This window comes from Strigops habroptila, chromosome 3, assembly GCF_004027225.2.
Source record: "Strigops habroptila isolate Jane chromosome 3, bStrHab1.2.pri, whole genome shotgun sequence".
Classification (NCBI taxonomy): Eukaryota; Metazoa; Chordata; class Aves; order Psittaciformes; family Psittacidae; genus Strigops; species Strigops habroptila.
Window position 1 is genome coordinate 55477962 of NC_044279.2, and position 18015 is coordinate 55495976.

General features: G+C 39.9%; 1 long non-coding RNA gene across 2 annotated transcripts in view; it reads right to left on the reverse strand.

Moving 5' to 3' along the window:
* Nucleotides 1-379: 379 nt before the first annotated feature.
* Nucleotides 380-18015, reverse strand: part of LOC115605000 — a 55059-nt gene continuing 37423 nt past the window's right edge. The window contains exon 6 of one of the 2 annotated variants that reach the window (XR_003990468.1): nt 380-878. This is a non-coding gene — a long non-coding RNA (uncharacterized LOC115605000). Of the gene's footprint in view, nt 879-1607; nt 1794-18015 lie in introns of those variants that run through there. The other variant, XR_003990469.1, reaches the window with a different exon arrangement.

Here is an 18015-nt window from a genome sequence, read left to right on the forward strand (position 1 = left end):
CTTCTATGTAAAGGAATATAGGGCACAAGTGTTTTTACCTTTGATATACTATAGGATCTAACAATATTTAACTGGTGAAGTCATTTTTGTTTCCAAACCTGTGTCTCAAATATGCTTGGGAACGTGGAAACTCACAATGCCCTTATTCATGACATCAAAATCAGTTCCATGGTAACACATTGTGATGACAAAATACACAGATTGCAAGGTCACAAGTCACACTTAAGAACAGGCAGGGGAGAAATTGTTAGTTTAATGAATAACATTAGCCAATTCCAATAGGAATAAAAATAAAGAAAAAAATAAAGTGCCTAAAGTAAACACCCTTAAATGCACTTCAGAACCATTTCATCTTAAGTAGTTCTTCAAAGGCAGAAGGCTTCCACAGCTTTCACCTCTGCAGCAAATAGAAGCCCACATTAAAAAGAAAAACAAGACGCCATACGCTAATGATGGCAGTAGCAGTGCTTTCCCTCTGTATGCACAGAGAGAAACTGCAACTGCAGGGAAGAAGCTTTAGAAGAAAAGGAGCCATGTTAACTCCAGGCTAAATCCCCCAAAGCAACTCATGATTCTTATGCTTAGCAAAGGCTGGGTTTTCACACACAGTGATGCGCCACTTTTGAAGCTTGCATTTCTTTGGTCTGTAGCCAGGTATTTGAAATATTTCTGTCACAGAAGTCAGCAATGGCAACTGTGGTACAGATATTTCTGATGATTTTGAAGTGATTCCTCCATTGATTATTTACTGAACACTGTGTCACAAGAAAGCAGTTCAGATTTACAAGGTTTTAATGTACACAGGCCATCTCTGAAACTTAAGCTGCAAGGACCCTACTATACGTAGGTATGAGAAATCACTGCAACTAGATCATCACCTGCAGAAGAGATAAAAGAAGGAAAAACACAAATGAGAAAATTGCCATCCCAGTATCCAAACAAATGCCAGACACCTCTAAGACTTTGACATCACCAGCAGATTTGCTTGTGAATTCTCAGGGTAATGACAGGAAAAATTTGGAGTACTTCAAGCAAATGAACCAGAAAATCCCGTGGTTAAGGGAATGTTCTTGCATATGGCATGTCTTAGGCATTAGGTGGTTGGTCCACGAAGTTACTGTTCCCTTCTGACTCTTACATCAAAAACTTCTTTGAAATCACAACTAAAATATATCACATACAATTTGTTTGATGTGACTGTGTCATAAAATTGGCATTGTATGTTCTATGCTTACCACAGTCTGAAAGGTCAATTGAGAGGATAGATTTCCTTTAACCTCTTGTTCAAATAACATCTTATTTTTATTACAAAAGATGTTATTTCTTTTTTTACCATATCATGGCAGACAGCCCTATCCCAATACATCCTTACATAAACAGTGACTGAATAGCCAAAAAACAAATTGCAGCTTAAACTCTACAAAGAGAACCTCAGATTAGTTTCCTTTCCGTATATCAGAGCAAAAGATTTGAAAGATCAGAGCATTTGAAAATAGATTGGGAAGCAGCATATTTGATTCTATTTAAATGACATAAAATCACTGGATTATTCAAAAATAATGAAGCACACTTTTGTAAAACATTAACATTTTTAACATATTCTTGCACTCTGGCAGCAAACAGGATGTTAAAATTCCCTCTATATTAAATAAAATGGCTTGACAGTTGCATACATACTTAACCACAGGTGGGGGGTTCTTCTTAATCTGTTGTCTATCATGTGATGCTTCATAAGCAAAGAATAGCAGGCCATGCTGCTTTATTCAACTGGGTTATGCTTTTACTCTTTCTTCCTGCATGTGAAAAGCATAACAGAGAACTAGCAGAGCAGAAGTAAGATGTGTTTTGTTAGTTGTCTGAAGCCCTGGGGCCCGGAACCGGATAAGTCCTGATATTATACCCTGGATTGAGCAGAATAAATCCATTTTGTTTCCTCCAAACATTTAGCCATTAAAAAAATATGAGATAGAAAAACAGACTTTGCTGTCTGCATGCCTTCTTGTAAAGCTTGTATTGTGGAAATGTCAGAATCATTAGGTCATTGGCATATATTTTGCAAGCTAATGCTTCTAGTTTAATTCTCACTGGGGACTGCATGTCTGCTTTTCAAATAAAACCCAGACTGAAGAAGGTGAAGAGAGCTTAAAATGATGCTGGTAACACTCTGTGATGGCTGGTAATACTTCTAGATATGAATAATTAGGAAATATCAGCCAAGGTTGATACAACCACAGCTATTAAAGTACCAAGCCCCACAAAAGTAATTGGTAAGTGTTAAAATTGCCTTGTAAATATCTGTGGCTCCTTTTAAATGTGCACAGAGATACGTGACTGAATAAAGTTTTAAAATAAATACAGCACAAGAAAAAGATTTAGTATGTGAAATTGTGCACATAATAAAAGAAGCACGGCGGGTTATACTTCAGAGAAGACAAGTGGATGAATTCACTCCTGAATCACCAAAGACAGATGCAGAAGAAGTGGTTACAGAAACACAAGCCCCATTCCAAAAATAGCTACTTGCCTGTCAAAACATATATCGCTGATAAAATCTGGCATGAGTTGAAGAAAGAGGTTAATACTAGTAGACATAATAAAGCAAGTAGAAACACTCTCAACTCACAACTGGATAAATAAGTCTTGAACTTGCAGCAGTTACTTCTCTGCCTGAATGCATACTCTCCAAATCAGCTCTTCAGCCCTTTACAGACACACAAAAACGCTTCCTTCTGCAATAGAGCGCATAAGCGCCTCTACCCCCGAGAGAAAGACAGATCCCTTCACTTATAGTCCTGCCCTTGCAGAAGCCAACATGGCTCCCCCAGCGTTGGCACCTCCAGGCTTTCTACCTTGAGCTTGGGGCTCTAATGAACTCTAAATAGCCGCTCAAAACCCAGCCAAAACCACAGAGAGCTACCTTGTTTTTATAGGATGGCCAGTTTAAACCATACGAAACCACAAGCTTAGCGTGATTTTTGATACCAGTCTATAAATCAACCCAGGTTTATCTAAAAATGAATTTAGAGTCAGTAGGCAAGTTAGTGAACTTAAACAAACTTTTGGACAAACAGTTTGTCAAAAGACAAAACAGTTTTTAATCTGAATTTTAAGCAAATCCTCAAACTAAACAAATCTCATGCAGTTTCTGTTTTCATTGTGGACATCTTGCACAGCCCTAACTAGTTGCAGATTTCTGGGTCCATTTTTATGTTTCTGATCCATATTTTGTGGTTGCATGCTCCATAAGAAACCTACAGGATATATCCTGACTGACTTTCACAGGAACTTCATGTACTGTGACACACTGGCTTAGAGTTACATTGCTCCAAAACATAGGAAAATCAGCTGTGAACACTGAAAGATGCTATTTCACCTGGCTATCCATTTCAAGCTACACATTTAACTTCTGAGTACTTTAATAAATGAAAACTTTCCTGTAAACTTCTTTAAAGTGTAAATGCAAGACCCAAACAGATCCTGGGCAATGAATAAGCATAACTGGAGCTATCAGATCAGAGATCTGTAAAAGCTAAATCATGCTCTGATGTAGAAAACTTTTCAGGTTTTGCTGATCTCTTTCTTCAACCTGTTTTCCTTTGTATTTATTTAAATTAAAATCAGTTGGGCTCTACAATCTATGCTATGTGCTACAAACAAATATACAAAGATTGCTCTATGTCGTTCCTCTGAAACTGTGACAATTGCATTATCCTATACAAAAAATTATGATGAATTCATAGTCACACAGCTTTTATCTGTAAGTGCCTTCCCCTTTTTCAGCTGAAAAAGAGGGTGAGATGATCTGTAGAAAATTAGAAATGCAAAATTAAGTTTTATTCAATTCTGTTTATGGTTCATTCTTGTCCTTCAACTAATATTTGAGCAGTTCAAAGCCAGTTGGGAAAAGGTGGATTTCCAAAATCTTGAATACTGGAATAAAATAATTTTCAAAATGTATGTCCCAAAATAACTAAAAATATAATCTGTGCAATGTAAACAATCCTGTTAGAGCAGCAGTCTCTGACAAAGAGCAGAATGTCATCTTAAGTACCAGTACCTTCAGTGAAAGTCTGTGGACTATTCAGAGAGAAAGATGGTTCACAGAAAAAAATGTAGAAATCTGAATTAACACAGTTTCTTTGAAATATTGTGGAACCAAGTAAGTTTGAAAACATTTTCAAAAAACAGATAAATATTTTCACAATCAGCTTTGGATATAAATTTTCTCTGATTATTAGCTCAGTGGTACATCTATTTATTCTTAACTGCTATAAAAAGGGTTTGCCAAGTATTGGCCTCATGTATTTTCTTTTCTAGATCAAGCACAAGAGTAACTGGAACATGATTAAAAAGAAGCCCATGTTATTGTTCCTGGGAGAACGACGGCAATGTTTCTGTGGGTTAGAACAAAAGAAGACACATTAGTGGATCACAGAACCAAAACTGAAGAGGAAGACTGATCTGATTTAGGTACCAAAAGGAAGTCCACAGAAGGTGGAAGCAGAGACAAACGGCCCAGGAGGAATAGAGACACTGCTTGACCTGGCAGGGATGGAGCTGGGAAAGCCAAAACTCAGCTGGAGCTGGCACTAGCAAGGGATGTGAAATACAAGAAGGATTTTTTGTAAGTACATTGCCAGCAAAGAGCATGGGCCCATTGCTCATTGGGATCTAATGACAAAGGACATCTAAAAGGCTAAGTTATATGATGCTTTTTTGCCTCAGTTTTCACTGTTCGGCTTTGCCCCCCCTGACTTCCCAGGTCCCTAAGCCTCATAGCTGAGTCGATGGCAATGAAGCAGTACCCACAGCAGAGAAAGGTGAAGTTAGGGATCACTTAATCCACCTGGACATACAGGACTCCACGGACCAGAGCAGATAGGTCTGAGGGTGCTGAAGGAGCAGCCCAACAACACTGTGAGGCTGCTCTCCGTCCTCTTCAAAAGGTCACGGCAGTCAGTGGAGATTCCTGACCACTGGAAAGGGCACATACCACACTGCTCTGCAAGAAGGTAGCAAGGAGGATGGTCCATGTCAATCAGCCTTACTTTGGTCCCTGGGAAGGTTATGTATCAAATTTCCAGGCATGAGAAGAGCAATAAAGTGACCTGGAGCATACATTTACCAGTGGCAAAGGATGATGACCAACCTTCTCAGTGACCAGCCCTGCGGACAAAGGAAGTGGGGAAGGCAATGCATGCTGCATACCTTGGCTTTAGCAAGGCTTTGGCATAGTCAAATCCCAGAACAGCAACAAAACCAAAAACAAAACAAAAAAAAAACCAAAAACCAAACCAGAGTGTGCATGCCCATACTGTGAAATGGAAAAGAGAGGAAAACGTTGTGGGACTTTTCATATACATCTAGAACCAGTAACTGAAATATTGTGTTTTCATAGGTAAGAATTCAGTGCAGAAGTTATTCTCACACTCAGAGTGTGTATAGGCTACTAGTTAGCTGATGTTACAGAAATGGTTTTGAAAAGAAAACCTCTATTGGAAAAAAATTGATAAAAGCTTTCTTTGATGACACTAGAGTGAAATCAAAACATTATGTGTGGATATGAACTCCATGTGAAAGTATAATAAAATCTTGAAGAAATAACATTTATAATTGTTTTCTTATAAAACATTTTCAGGAAAGGGAGTACTTACTCAAGAGGTGAAAATGCCAGATATTAGGTTGTTAAGAAAGTGAATAGAGTAGGAGGACAGAAGCCATTAAAAGGTAGAAATTATATTCTCAGATGTTTTTAATGGCATAGAAAAGCTATCAATGGAATACAAAATACAGTTAACAGAACCCAATTTCCCTGTTATACATGAGCCAACACATACTTCGAAGCGTACTTAGATGAAAACTTAAGGAAGAAATTAGACTTCTTGCTCTGAGTCTAGCAGAGAGTACTAATGCACCTTTTAGAAGGGGTCTTTTCTACACCAGGTCCAGGAAAGAAAACGGAAAACCTTTACCTACGCCTGCCTCCCAAGGGGCCGAGTCAAAGTCTTTGTACAGAACTCCACATACCTACCAGGAAAGACACTTCTTAATAAATGTATTTTGCCTCTCTCCCTCTCATCTCACCCTAAGTACTTCAGATGGGTTGTGGAAAATTTCTTTAGAAGAGGAAATCGTGTCTGTGAAATTTTAACTTATGCCCTCTGAACACAGTGCTTTACCACAATTTTTAGGCTATGCTCTGCACCCATATAATTCACAAAAGGATATCCAAGCATGGGAAGATACTGAAGTTTAGTGATGGTATTTTGCTGTAAGTATAAAGAATGAAACTGTACCACTGGCACGGACCTGGCAGTGTAAGCTTGGAACTTAACAGACAGCAATGTAAATGTAGGGGTGAATAATTAACTTATGTAGGAAAACCAGGACTGATCTAGGGGACCTGCTCGGCCTTGGGGGGTTATAGATGGTTATCAATATTTCTCTACTTAAAGAGAAGGAAAGTACACAGGAATGATAAATTTGGCTGAAAAAATTCTACCCAATCTTGCTGCTGTAACTGTTGATCTAAAAACTTTAATCTGAAAAAAAGGACAGTGAATGAAAGATGTTAATCACAACAATTAGCTGAAGAACAATTTATAAAGAAGATGCCCTTCCTTTGATTTTCTGATGGTAATTGCTATACAAAATTGGCAACTGAGCCCACTATGTGAGGCCTCACAACAACATTTTTGCAACAATGGGAATCACCAGAGACTGTACTTAATGCTGCAGGAAACCTGACTCAAGCTGAATGCTAGTGAATACGGACAGGAAAAGGAAAAATCTCTGGCGTTTCTGCATGCACAAAAAACCCAGTTCCTTGTTTGCAGAAGCAGACTGCAAACCGCTTATGACAATGGTGCCAAAAAGGGTTTCACAAACACAACTTTCCTTGAAAAGGTTATTCTTTCAATTGTAGATGGATGATTTATAGCTAGAATATAAACCTGGGAAAGACCTTGTGTCAGCAGACATTCTGTCTGAGCTTTCAATAAAAGAGAGGTAGTACAAACACCAGAATCTGTTGCTGTTCATGTAAACAGGTTCAAGAAAATGTTCTTGGTCTCAAACAGGATGCAGCCTGTCACTGGAAGAGACCATAATGCAAAATTGAGACTGCAAAAGGTAATACCTGTGATTAAAGCTGGCTGGCCTTTCAAACATAAACCTACTCCTTTTAACAGCTTGGGAAGAGAAATTTATGTTGCAGATGGCACTTTACTCAAAGGTTCTAGATCAGTTGCATGTAAAGTTTTAACATAGGGAAAAAAAAAAATGAGTACATGAAAGATGGGTGGACACCAGAAGCTGAGAAGACTAGTTAAAAACACATGGTATTTGCCTCAAAATTAATGCAGATATAGGGGGATCCCCCCCCAACAAAAAAGTCAAAATAGGAGAATTCAGGAACTGGGCGAGAGGGAAGAAACTATGATTGTAATTTTAAACAAACAAGGTTAGACCTATAGGCCACGTTTGGTGTACATAGGTTTATGTACATAAATGAATAACTATTCATGGTTTTATTGTGGATTATTATTCCTAATTTCCAAAAATATCACCAGTAGAGTATGCAACCATGAAATCACTTAAAAATCTCTGCATAGAATTTACCTTGCTTGGAAAACCCATGATGCTGTGAATGCATTTTTGTAAATTTTAATAAATATATTGAAACAAATTGAAGCAGCAGACATACTGTGACAGTATATCACATGACTTAAAGTCTTTGTAGTCGCAAAATAGCACACACAAGGTATCTGATGGCAAATGCTGTTGTAAAAATCACTTGTTTCCTGTAAAACAACTTTATTAATTTCTATGAGGAGAGTACTAAGAAAGTCCACACAAATAGCACACACAAGGTGTCTGACAGCAAATGCTGTTGTAAAAAACACTTGTTTCCTGTAAAACAACTTTATTCATTTCTATGAGGAGAGTACTAAGAAAGTCCACACAAATAGCACCCATCTTAAACCTGCACAAAAGAAAGAGGAAAGACAAACATCCTGAGGTTACAAGTTTCAAACCAGAGCAGACAAGAAAAGAGAGAGGAGGTCAGCTAACACTGGTTTAAGGGACTGAACAAAACACTGTGGAGAGCTACAAGCAAAGCAGCACCAGCTCAGAGCCCGATGGAGAGCAATGCAGAATTTGTTGCATTGTCACTTAATTTTTTCCCCTCCTTCATAGAGAAATAAAAGTCCTTTGTGAGATCTGACACCTTATTTTGTTTACTTAGCTTACAGCTATAAAGGTAAGCAGCCTAACTGTGATGAGGGATCCATCTCCCTTTTTCCCAAACTCTTCCTCTGAGCAGTCATTAGCTTACATTGAAAATGCCAAGTGATTTGTTGGCCACCACCTATAGGCATAAGATGAGCTTCACAGAACTTACAGTTGAGGTAGACAACTGTGGTGATGGCAGATGGCAAAAGGAAAGCAACTGAAGTTGAATATTAAGACATAGGCAGAGAGAAAAGAGACATACTAATTCCTTTACTATGTTATTAAAAATTTCCCTTTCCATCTCCTCTAGCACCTTATTTCAAGAAGTTTAAAGAAAGTTTAAAGTTTAAAGAAACAGGTCATCTTGTGGGCAAAGTGAATTTTGAAAAGAGAAGGTAGAAGACAGGCAAGATTCATAGTGCAGATATTCATCTGCTCCAAGGAAAATCTCCCTGAGACTATGGGGTGCAGTCATCCTGCAGTGTCTGCTCCTGCTTAGCTGTATTACTTCTCCAAAATTGGTGAATAGTAGTAGTTCAAGATCCCTGAAGTAAATTTCTTGATTTGCAAGAAGAGACCTATGGTTTTCTTATAGCCATTTGGCCTGTCTTGACCCCTTCCTAGACCTCTGCCCCATTTTGTGCATTTAGACCTCAATGAAGGAAAATAATTTATAAATGTACTTAACTTTAAAGAGACGATTAAAGTCTACAGACATCAATAGCAGGTAAGCACATAATTATGTATGTCTAAAATAAAGATGAGATTCATACACCTTAAGTGCATTCCTGAAAGGATTTCTTATGGGAGATTTTTTCATCCTGTTTTGCTCACCCGTAAAGAGTCTAGCACAAAGACTTCTGTAAAGAAATAAAAGCAGAATAGTTTCCTTGGCAGGGATGTTTAAGAAAGAAACAACAGTTTGATTTGCTTAGAACACAGGATATTTTATTGCATTTTAATTTCTTCAAACATTTTTAGTATCTGTGAGAAGAGGTTTTCAAGTCAGTGTAATCTACTTTTTTGATTTTTCAAGTATAATGCCTATGCCTCTACTTTTGATTCAGCCACAGTAAAAAAGAAAGCTTCCTTCCTTTTTTGTAAGGCCTGTTTGATGCTGTTTCTTAATCTTGAACTAGTTGTTGACTCATATCAAATGCAAATCAAGCCCTTTTACAGTATGAATCATAGCTGCCCATGGTTAAGGGGGTAAGAGGAGATGAGAAGGGAAACATTGCATTTCTGGACAATACTGATGATTGAGGGCTGGTGTGACTCATACAAGAAGAGGGCTGATATGCACTTTCAAGTCAACAACTTTTAGGAGATTAAGAAGCAACTTCAAATGGGGTTTTCAAAGGGAGAAGAAAACAGGAACTGGAATAAGCAACAGAGTAATGTACAGAGCCACATCCTGAAGTCCCCACTGATGCAAGATTCCCATTGACATGAACTTTACGGTTTGAAAGCACTAAGATTAGAGTTCATGGTTTAAGACTGACCATCAGTTAGCTGGGAGTTTCAAACATCTGCAAGCCCACTCAATAGAGTTTTAAAGTAAGTAATACCCAAAAAAAAAAAAAAAAGTAAAGTTTATATTTCTCATACATATGGCATTGTTAGGAAATCTGTGGACATATCTGTGGTACAAAGAAGAGAATATGGAGGGGGGCCTTTCCATTTGCTGAAAATGAGATGTGGAGGACAGCTCACAAAGAAGGATCAAATAAATTATTTTTGTATCCCACCTAGTTTTACTCTGTATGGGAAATTACTGTAGAATTAGAAAAATGTCTGCCCATGCAGCAAAGCACCACTTTGCTGATGAGAGAAACAGAAACATTATAAAATCAGGAAGCTAGAAGCGTACCCACTTTTGCTATTTATCATAGACAGAAATAACTTTTTCTTCACAAACATAGCTCATAATTTTTCTTCAGTTCACTAAAAACTGAAAGCGATTTTTTGCTGTTCCTTTAAAGACTGTTTTGGGGGGTGTTGTTTTATTTAATCAGAGCTTGTTCCATGCGTTACTTTCCTACCTACCACATACATTACTGCACATGAGCTCCTTTTGTATTTGGCTACACCAGATTAAATTGCAGAACCTATACTACTCGCTCTGGAGGACAAGGAATCAACATGTCTTTTGTGTATGAGCAAGATTCTGTCTTAATCCCATAATAATTTTCTAATTCCTTTCATATTCTTGTCACTGGTGATTAAGACAAAAACTTGGCAAAAGGGCTTTGAAACAAAATCAAGACGTTGCTCAACTAGTTAAAAAGAGCAAGGAAGAAGAGATTTACTTGTTTTTAGAGCTGCAACGGAACAAATACTTCTACTTCAGAGTTCAGATGACTTGGTTAAGAACATTTTGGATTAAAGAACAAACACAATTAGGATTACTTGGCAATTACACTGGGATAATCAGCCAATGATCCTGCACAAAGATATCCTACTTCTATCACTTTTACCCAAAGGAGGGCATTGTACTTAATACTGATGATCCAACCAGTGCCTGCTATCAGCAGGGGGCCATCTATCAACCCTTTGCCAAAATCTCTGGCCAAAACTTCACCCTCCTTGTCCCCATCATGCTTGCCAGAAGGTGGGGATCCACAGTGGGGCTCAGGGCTGCACTGTCTGTGGGCTTCACCTGCCATCCTTCCCACTCTAGAGAGCACCAACCAACTGTACTAAGCCACATGTTCTGATATGACAGATTAAACACCAAGAATGAGGAAATCAAACAGCACACGAAATCTACCAAGCAAGTTTGCTGGACAAATATTTCCAATTAACTCTGCAGCTGGGGCCAAGTTCACTCTGAAGCTGGCTCTGTAACCAGAAACCTTGCAGTCGGCCAGACAGGTTTCATGTGGTTGTACTGTGCTGCATGCAGTCTGGCAGTGGAGAAGCTAGTCTTGGGGAAAGGACACAGTGGGAGGATCATAAAATTGGGGGTACTGTGTGCTTCAGGGCTGGCACTCATCTTTTTTTAGTTGCCATTTTAGCAGGCAAGGCAATGGGATTCAGGTGCCATACTCCCCTGGGCACCTCTGGAAATGCAGGTGGTACTCAGAGACCACAACACAGAGATGTCCCTGTTGCTTCCTGCTCTGAGCAGACCTTCTGCCTCAGCCCAGCCTTTGTGGGACAGTTTTATGTTCATTCACCATGAACAACACAGAAACTAAACTATCTGCCTGACATACAATGTTAAAAAGCTTAAAACCTTCTGTCTGTCAGAATCACTCCTGAACGCAAGTCAAGCACTCACAACACACTGTTCCTTCAAACCAATGTCAGATTTCTGTCTTGCCAGACCTTCAGTAACTGCAGCTTTCAGGTTTTGGCTAGCACTGAAACAATTTCTGTAAAATATACCATAGATAGCTTCACATTTGAAAATATCAGCATGAATAACAATATGTTTGATATGCACTCAACCAGTTATTCATTGGTTAAAAGAGTAAAGCCTCTAAGAAATATTTGAGAGAATATGCCCACAGAAGGGACCAGTTTGCATTTGTGGTGTTCACTCTTGTCTGCTTAAAAAGAAAATAGGAAATTGGGTTGACTAGGTTTTCCATTCTAATGCAACTTTCTATCATGATTTCAAGGTGTTGATTACACACAGGTGGTGTGACAGTCAAGTGATGAAATTTGAGGCTTGTGACACAGAATACTTACAGTTTTGCATAGATTGTAACATTTTCAAGTGAGCAATGCTATGCCAGATTTACAACCAGATTTACAAAAAAGAACCATGATGTTAAGGCCCCAAATTCCTACTTGCAAAGAAACGGGCACAAAAAGCAACGCTCCCACTACCCAGTAGTATCTCCTGTGCACCTCAGATCAACCTCTGATGGAACTGCTGTGTACTCATCATTCATTTAGGTAAACTCATGTATCGGGGTTTCTGTTTTAAATTCCTCCTTTAAAACATTGATTCAAATATCTTAACATGTACATGGAAATGCTGGAGGAATAAGCTCCCCAGCAATGTTTATCTTAAAAAATTAAAAAAAAAAAAAAAATGCATTTCGGCATATTTTACATAGCAGTGTTTTCTATTTCTTCAACCAAAATAAGATTAAAAAAACCTCCTGCCCTAGCTCACAATCCCACCTCTACTTTTCTCACCCTTCTTTATATCCCAGCTTGGTACATGTTTATTAAGGGCATCTAATGGCTCTTTACTGTCTCCTTCCTCCACCTGCAGTGGCTGCTGCAGTGCACTGCTTTGGCTCTTGGATTGCTGTGTGGTCAGATCCAGGCACTAGACGTAATTGAGTGTATGACATCTGCAAGCCCTGACCAGCAGCCGCTGCCCTGCCCATGTGGGTTGGACACATCCACAACTCATGGGCTCACAGCAGGACCCTGGTTACTCCACGTTCACTATTTGTGACCCATGCCTGCATATGCAAACTCCTGAATGCTAACAGGGCTGCAGCCAGCCCTGCATACACCTATTTATTCAGGCCACCATGTGTAACTGATTAACAGAAAAGAACATTTAATATCAACATCCCCTGGTCAGGTTATTCCAGCCTAGATTTCAGATTCGTTCACTGTGAACTCCAGTTTGGTCCTGCATTTGTCCACCCAAGATGCCATCACTATTACTTGAGACTGGGATCCCACTGCATTAGGCCAAAGGCACATACACAGAATCAGCTGCAAGAAGCAGCAGTGCTCCAAAGAGCTGGCAGCCTGAACATTAGGAGGTGAGGTGGGAGGACAAACAGACAACACAGACACAACAACGCTCTGAAAGGCTGAAGTAGCTCAGGAGCAGAAGTCTTACTTTCAACAGTGCTTTTGAAAACTGCATCCAAATTGACTTCTCCAAGATCACATAGGAAGTCAGCAGAGAAGTTGATATGAGTCCAGTACCCACACGACCCCAAAGCTCCTGCAGGAAGGCTGGAGATAGATTTCAAACAGTATAGATAACCAAACCATGAGATTAGATCCGAGTCAGGAAAAAAGTTAAGCAGTCCCACAGCGCTGCTGAAAACAAGCAATATGGCACTGGCGCAAACGTTAGCCTCAGCATCCAAACCACTGAAAAGAAAACCATGGCGGCAAAGCTTGCAGAAGAAAAGGGCTCAAAACCTCACAAGCAGCTATGAGGGAGAGGAAAAGGATCTGCAAACTATGCAATCATCCATACAAAACTGCATCAGAATGTACGGGTAGCGAGGTCCTCATGGTGTGATGAACAACACACATCCCTGGCTCATGACTTAGTGCAAGCTTAACATGAAAGAACTGCAACTGGAAAGAAAACGAATGTAACCAGAAGAAATTGGAAAATGGACGAAGGGCTAAGGGGGAGGGAACAAACCCAAGTCCTTCATTTCTCTCATTCAAGCAATAGAAAGTCCCAAATTTAAGCAGCAACTTCGAATTCTGTTTTGGGTTTGGCTTTTCTTTTTATGTGGGCATTTTTATTTTTTTTTTTAATATTATTTTTTATTCTAATATGATGCCAGCAATAGCAAACCATTTGCTGCAAGAGACGGCTGTCCAGGTAAGTAATGAAGTGGTAAAACAAGAGTTCCTAATGCCTCAGACATCTACTCTGTCTAAGCAGAGGCCTGGCTTTAAGGTGCTAATGGACAAACCAATATGGAGACAAATCAATCCTAGCCTTCATCAGCCAGTGGGGTAAGCACAGTCCACTGAAACTATAAGGACTTTTCTAGACATCCCCAAAAGACCACGCAGGGGAAAGGTTCATGCTGTGTTTGCAGAAGCAACCCAGTGCTGCTGCCAAGATCCAATTTGCTGCCCAGCCACACCACATACCTGCAACTGTGCAGCCCTACATTGTCCCTCCATGGCAAAGGGGACCCTGCCTACTTGAGGAGACACAGTGGCTTGATACAGTGACAGGTATGACTGGAAAGGGTCTCTGCAGGGAAGCACACCAGAGTTGTGTGTTGCACTCATGGCTGTTCCCAAGATAAGTCACTAAGAGCTCTGTAGACACCGTCATGGGACAGCACTGTATAGGGAGAGGACATTCAAAACTCCATGCAACCACTGCAGAAAATTGCTTTATCTTTAACCTATATCTCCTCAATGAAGCCACGTAGCTGTACTCATGTTCTGGGCATTGTTTATCACAAAGGCTTTTTGTGTGTGTCTCCATAGCAGTCCCTTTTCCCTCCACAGGGGTGTACAGGTTAGGTTGTCTTCTCTGTCGGCAGCAGTCTGGGCTTATTTATCCTCCTGGAAAGAAGTCTGAGTGAAATAAATATTCTTCGGCTCTCAAAATCAAGGCTATGAGAGGTTTAGGGTAAACAGGCTTTGTGAAAACTTTCTATACAGATGAGCATTTCGCAAAGAGAAGTCCTTGGCTGTATCTTGCACCCCAGGCAATAGCAGGCATCACTGCTTTTCACATTAAACAAATCTGTCCTTGGGGTTTGAGAGGGGGAGACGGCCACGGCCTGAGTTGTGGGGGTTTTTAGCACCTAGGTGACTGTAGGTGACTTCCCACTGCAAATTGAGGCTCATACTGGTTGTTATACCTTATACTAACGTGACTTTGGTAGTATCAGTCACTCACAATGCCAGAGTTTAAAAATCCTAGTGATGAAAGAGACTACAAAAGTGATATCAGATACTGATGCATTAACCAGAGAAGCATGACACTGAGATCGGTGTGCCCAGACTCTTATCTTAAGCACCCTAAAAATACTTATTAGGCTTTTAAACTGAAATGTTATGTTCATTGCCTCCACTCCCCTGCCCTGCAAAAAGCCTTCAAAGTGAGACAAAACAGAATAAATAGATTAAAAGCAATTATTTCACCACCTGAACCCTGTGCTTTTGCAGGGTGCATCTTTTGGGGCTTGCTTGCTTTTACCATCCATAATTCTGCTTACAGTGAGGTAGAACCTATCTGCCTTGCAAAAGTCTCAGCACATCTTGAAGTACCTCAGCATGCATCTGCCCTTTCCTCAGAAGCCGCACGCTCCCTGCTGCTTTACAAGCCCCGTGCCTGGCGCTCCTTTTTCTACCCCTTGACTGGCACTTAGGACTTTGCAGAACACAGGCAACTGTCCTGGGAATTCCATGGGAAGGATAAAAAAAGAAGGAAACCCGCTACATTGTTGTAAAAGATGATTTACAACACTTGCAGGTAATACAGTGCAGAATAATCATTGCCCTCATTAAAAATTGAAGATCAACTAGCAACTTTAAAAAATACAGAAAAAGCATAATTTAGTCACTTTCCTAAGGGAATAAGTCCGAAAAAATTGCAAAGCAGTGTGCTGCACGACAAGGTTGACTCAGAAGCTGAATTTTGTGGAGCAAAGCTCCCCTTGCCTTGCAACACGAAAGGCATGGTGAGTTTAGCAGACATCTACATATGCTGGTAACATTGGGAAAAGCAAGAGGACAACAGAAGGTACGAACGTGGAGATTTCACTGACCAGACCTGAGCCAGAGCTTTCAGAAAATGGGGTGAAGAAATGTGGACCTCCTCTGGTGATGGTGGTGTCCATCTTCACCTGGAAAACAGGGCTGCTCACGCAGTCTCTCCTATACAGTCTTGCACTAAAGAATATTCCCAACTTGCACCACCAATTTCTCCTCTCCATATAAAAGGTTCACACAGTCATAACATCAGCTCCACTAAGCTACACAGAAGCACTCAGAAGGCTAATGTTCTTCTCTCAGTTGGCCTGTTAAAAAGACCCACAACTAGTAATTTTATTCATTAAGTTTCCAACTATGTTACAGTCTGTTAGTCTTGCTGCCTCTTGTTCAGTCATCTACGTGATGGCAATGTTCAATGGGAAACGTTCTTTTCTTTTCAATAATGGCAGGTATGTTCCCTTGAAAAATCCAATCCTGCAATTTGATTTTTACTTCATGCATACCAACTCTCAGGAAGAGATGTTGGGGGATAACCTTGCTGTGGGAAAGACAGGTTGCTTTTTCTAAGAGATGTTTAGAGCCTAGGGAAAGTGAGTTGGAGAAGCATACAATCAGCAGAGAAAATAATTCAAAATAAGGGAGCATTTAAAATCCTTTCTTTGGCTAACATTGGCAGTAAACATCTCACTTGAAATACTGCAAGGAAATTCAGCTTGCCTGCATGGGAGAGCAATGGCAGAGTAGGAAACTAAATCCAGTAATTAACAGTGAGATTTTAGCTCTGACAACATATACATAGACAGCACAAAGAACTTTCTAGTGTTTTGTATTTCTCCATAAGAAGAAGGGCAGAGTTTAAAATAATGCAGCGGAGTTGGGTGAAAGTTAATCATTCAAAGGCAGCTCCCAGCAAGAATCCCCTGACCCTCTTTTTGGAACTCTGTGGACACGTGAGTCTACATGAGTAGATCATGTTTTGCAAAATCGGTGCCTGATGTCCTGGCTGAAAGAATTCATCCTTACTGCTTATGCAAAGAGTGATCTGGAGTAGATGCAATAGAAGTACAATGAAAGGGATACAGGACTTGCCTGATCGTTCAACCGTAAGGGTGTGCTGAAAGATTTCTTTCTGAGCCTTCTCCGACACAACTCCACAGTGAAAGCTACTGCACTGGGTCTACAGAAGCCTGATTACTGTGCACACCATGCACTAGCTTGGCAATGAAGTCATTCAGTAGTCTGATTAAAATAACATCTTCTAATTCCCTTTTTGTTGTAATTTACAGTCTCTCTCCTTTGGCTGAACCTGCCAGCCATCCTGGAGGTGAACAAAGAGAATGTGCTAAAGTTGCCAATTCTGGGGCCTGGTGTGAGAGAAAGCTTTTGTTTCCAGAGGTTGTATTTACTCTGGAGACAGTTAATCAAAGCTCCGCAGAGCATTGTAATTCTTCTGTTCCTTTCGTACGGGTATGAACTCTCGGTGTCTGATCCTTGCGACTCTCTTTTAAACCCCCACAGTAAGCTCACTCCAATGTATCTTACAGTAGGGCTGGTTAAGTAAGATCCATTGCTTTTTCAAAATGGGTTTGGATAACTAAATTACCTCACTTGTGGTGTTGTAGTTCATATTAGCACCATGGACACCAGCTAACACAGCTGAAATGAGTTTCAGGACTATTTCAGCAGAAGGACATTTAACACTCAGCCCAAAGGGGACTTGGATGGGGCCAGTTCCATCGAGGAAGGGAACATTTGGGACAATATAGTCAATATGTCATATGCTTAAAATAAAATCAATGGACAAGCCACACAGAGACATCCAAAATGAGCAGGTGATAAAGGTGCGTGCCTCAGATCTCCTGATCTTCTCAATATGCTATTAACACTCCTCTAATAATCCACATTGCCTCTGACCATACATGAAGACTGCACATTCAAAATCAATGCCTGGCAAGCCATTTGTCTTTCATTTAAAAATCACATGAAAAACTCTCTAAGGTACTCTGGTGACACTAGTAGAAGCTTTTTATTCTCAGGTACAGCTAAACAAAATGATAAATCTTTTCAAACAGCTAGGTTCTTGATTTGGTCTTACACCAAGTCTGGAGTCTATGGCAAAGCAAAACTACACTGGAGCTACTTGTGCTACTGAGATTCTGGCAAATTTAGTTGGAAGCTTTGTTACAAAGCACAACATTCTCTTTTCAGCTTAGAATTATATAGGGAAGAAACTTTCTTGGTAAAAAAAATTGTGTGGTACTTTACATGCAAAATTTATAAGCCTCTTTTGAAATACAGATACTTGACTAAATAGATTCCTAAAGCCAGTAAAGGTTTTTTTGAGTATGGACATGGATGCCAATTATCCTA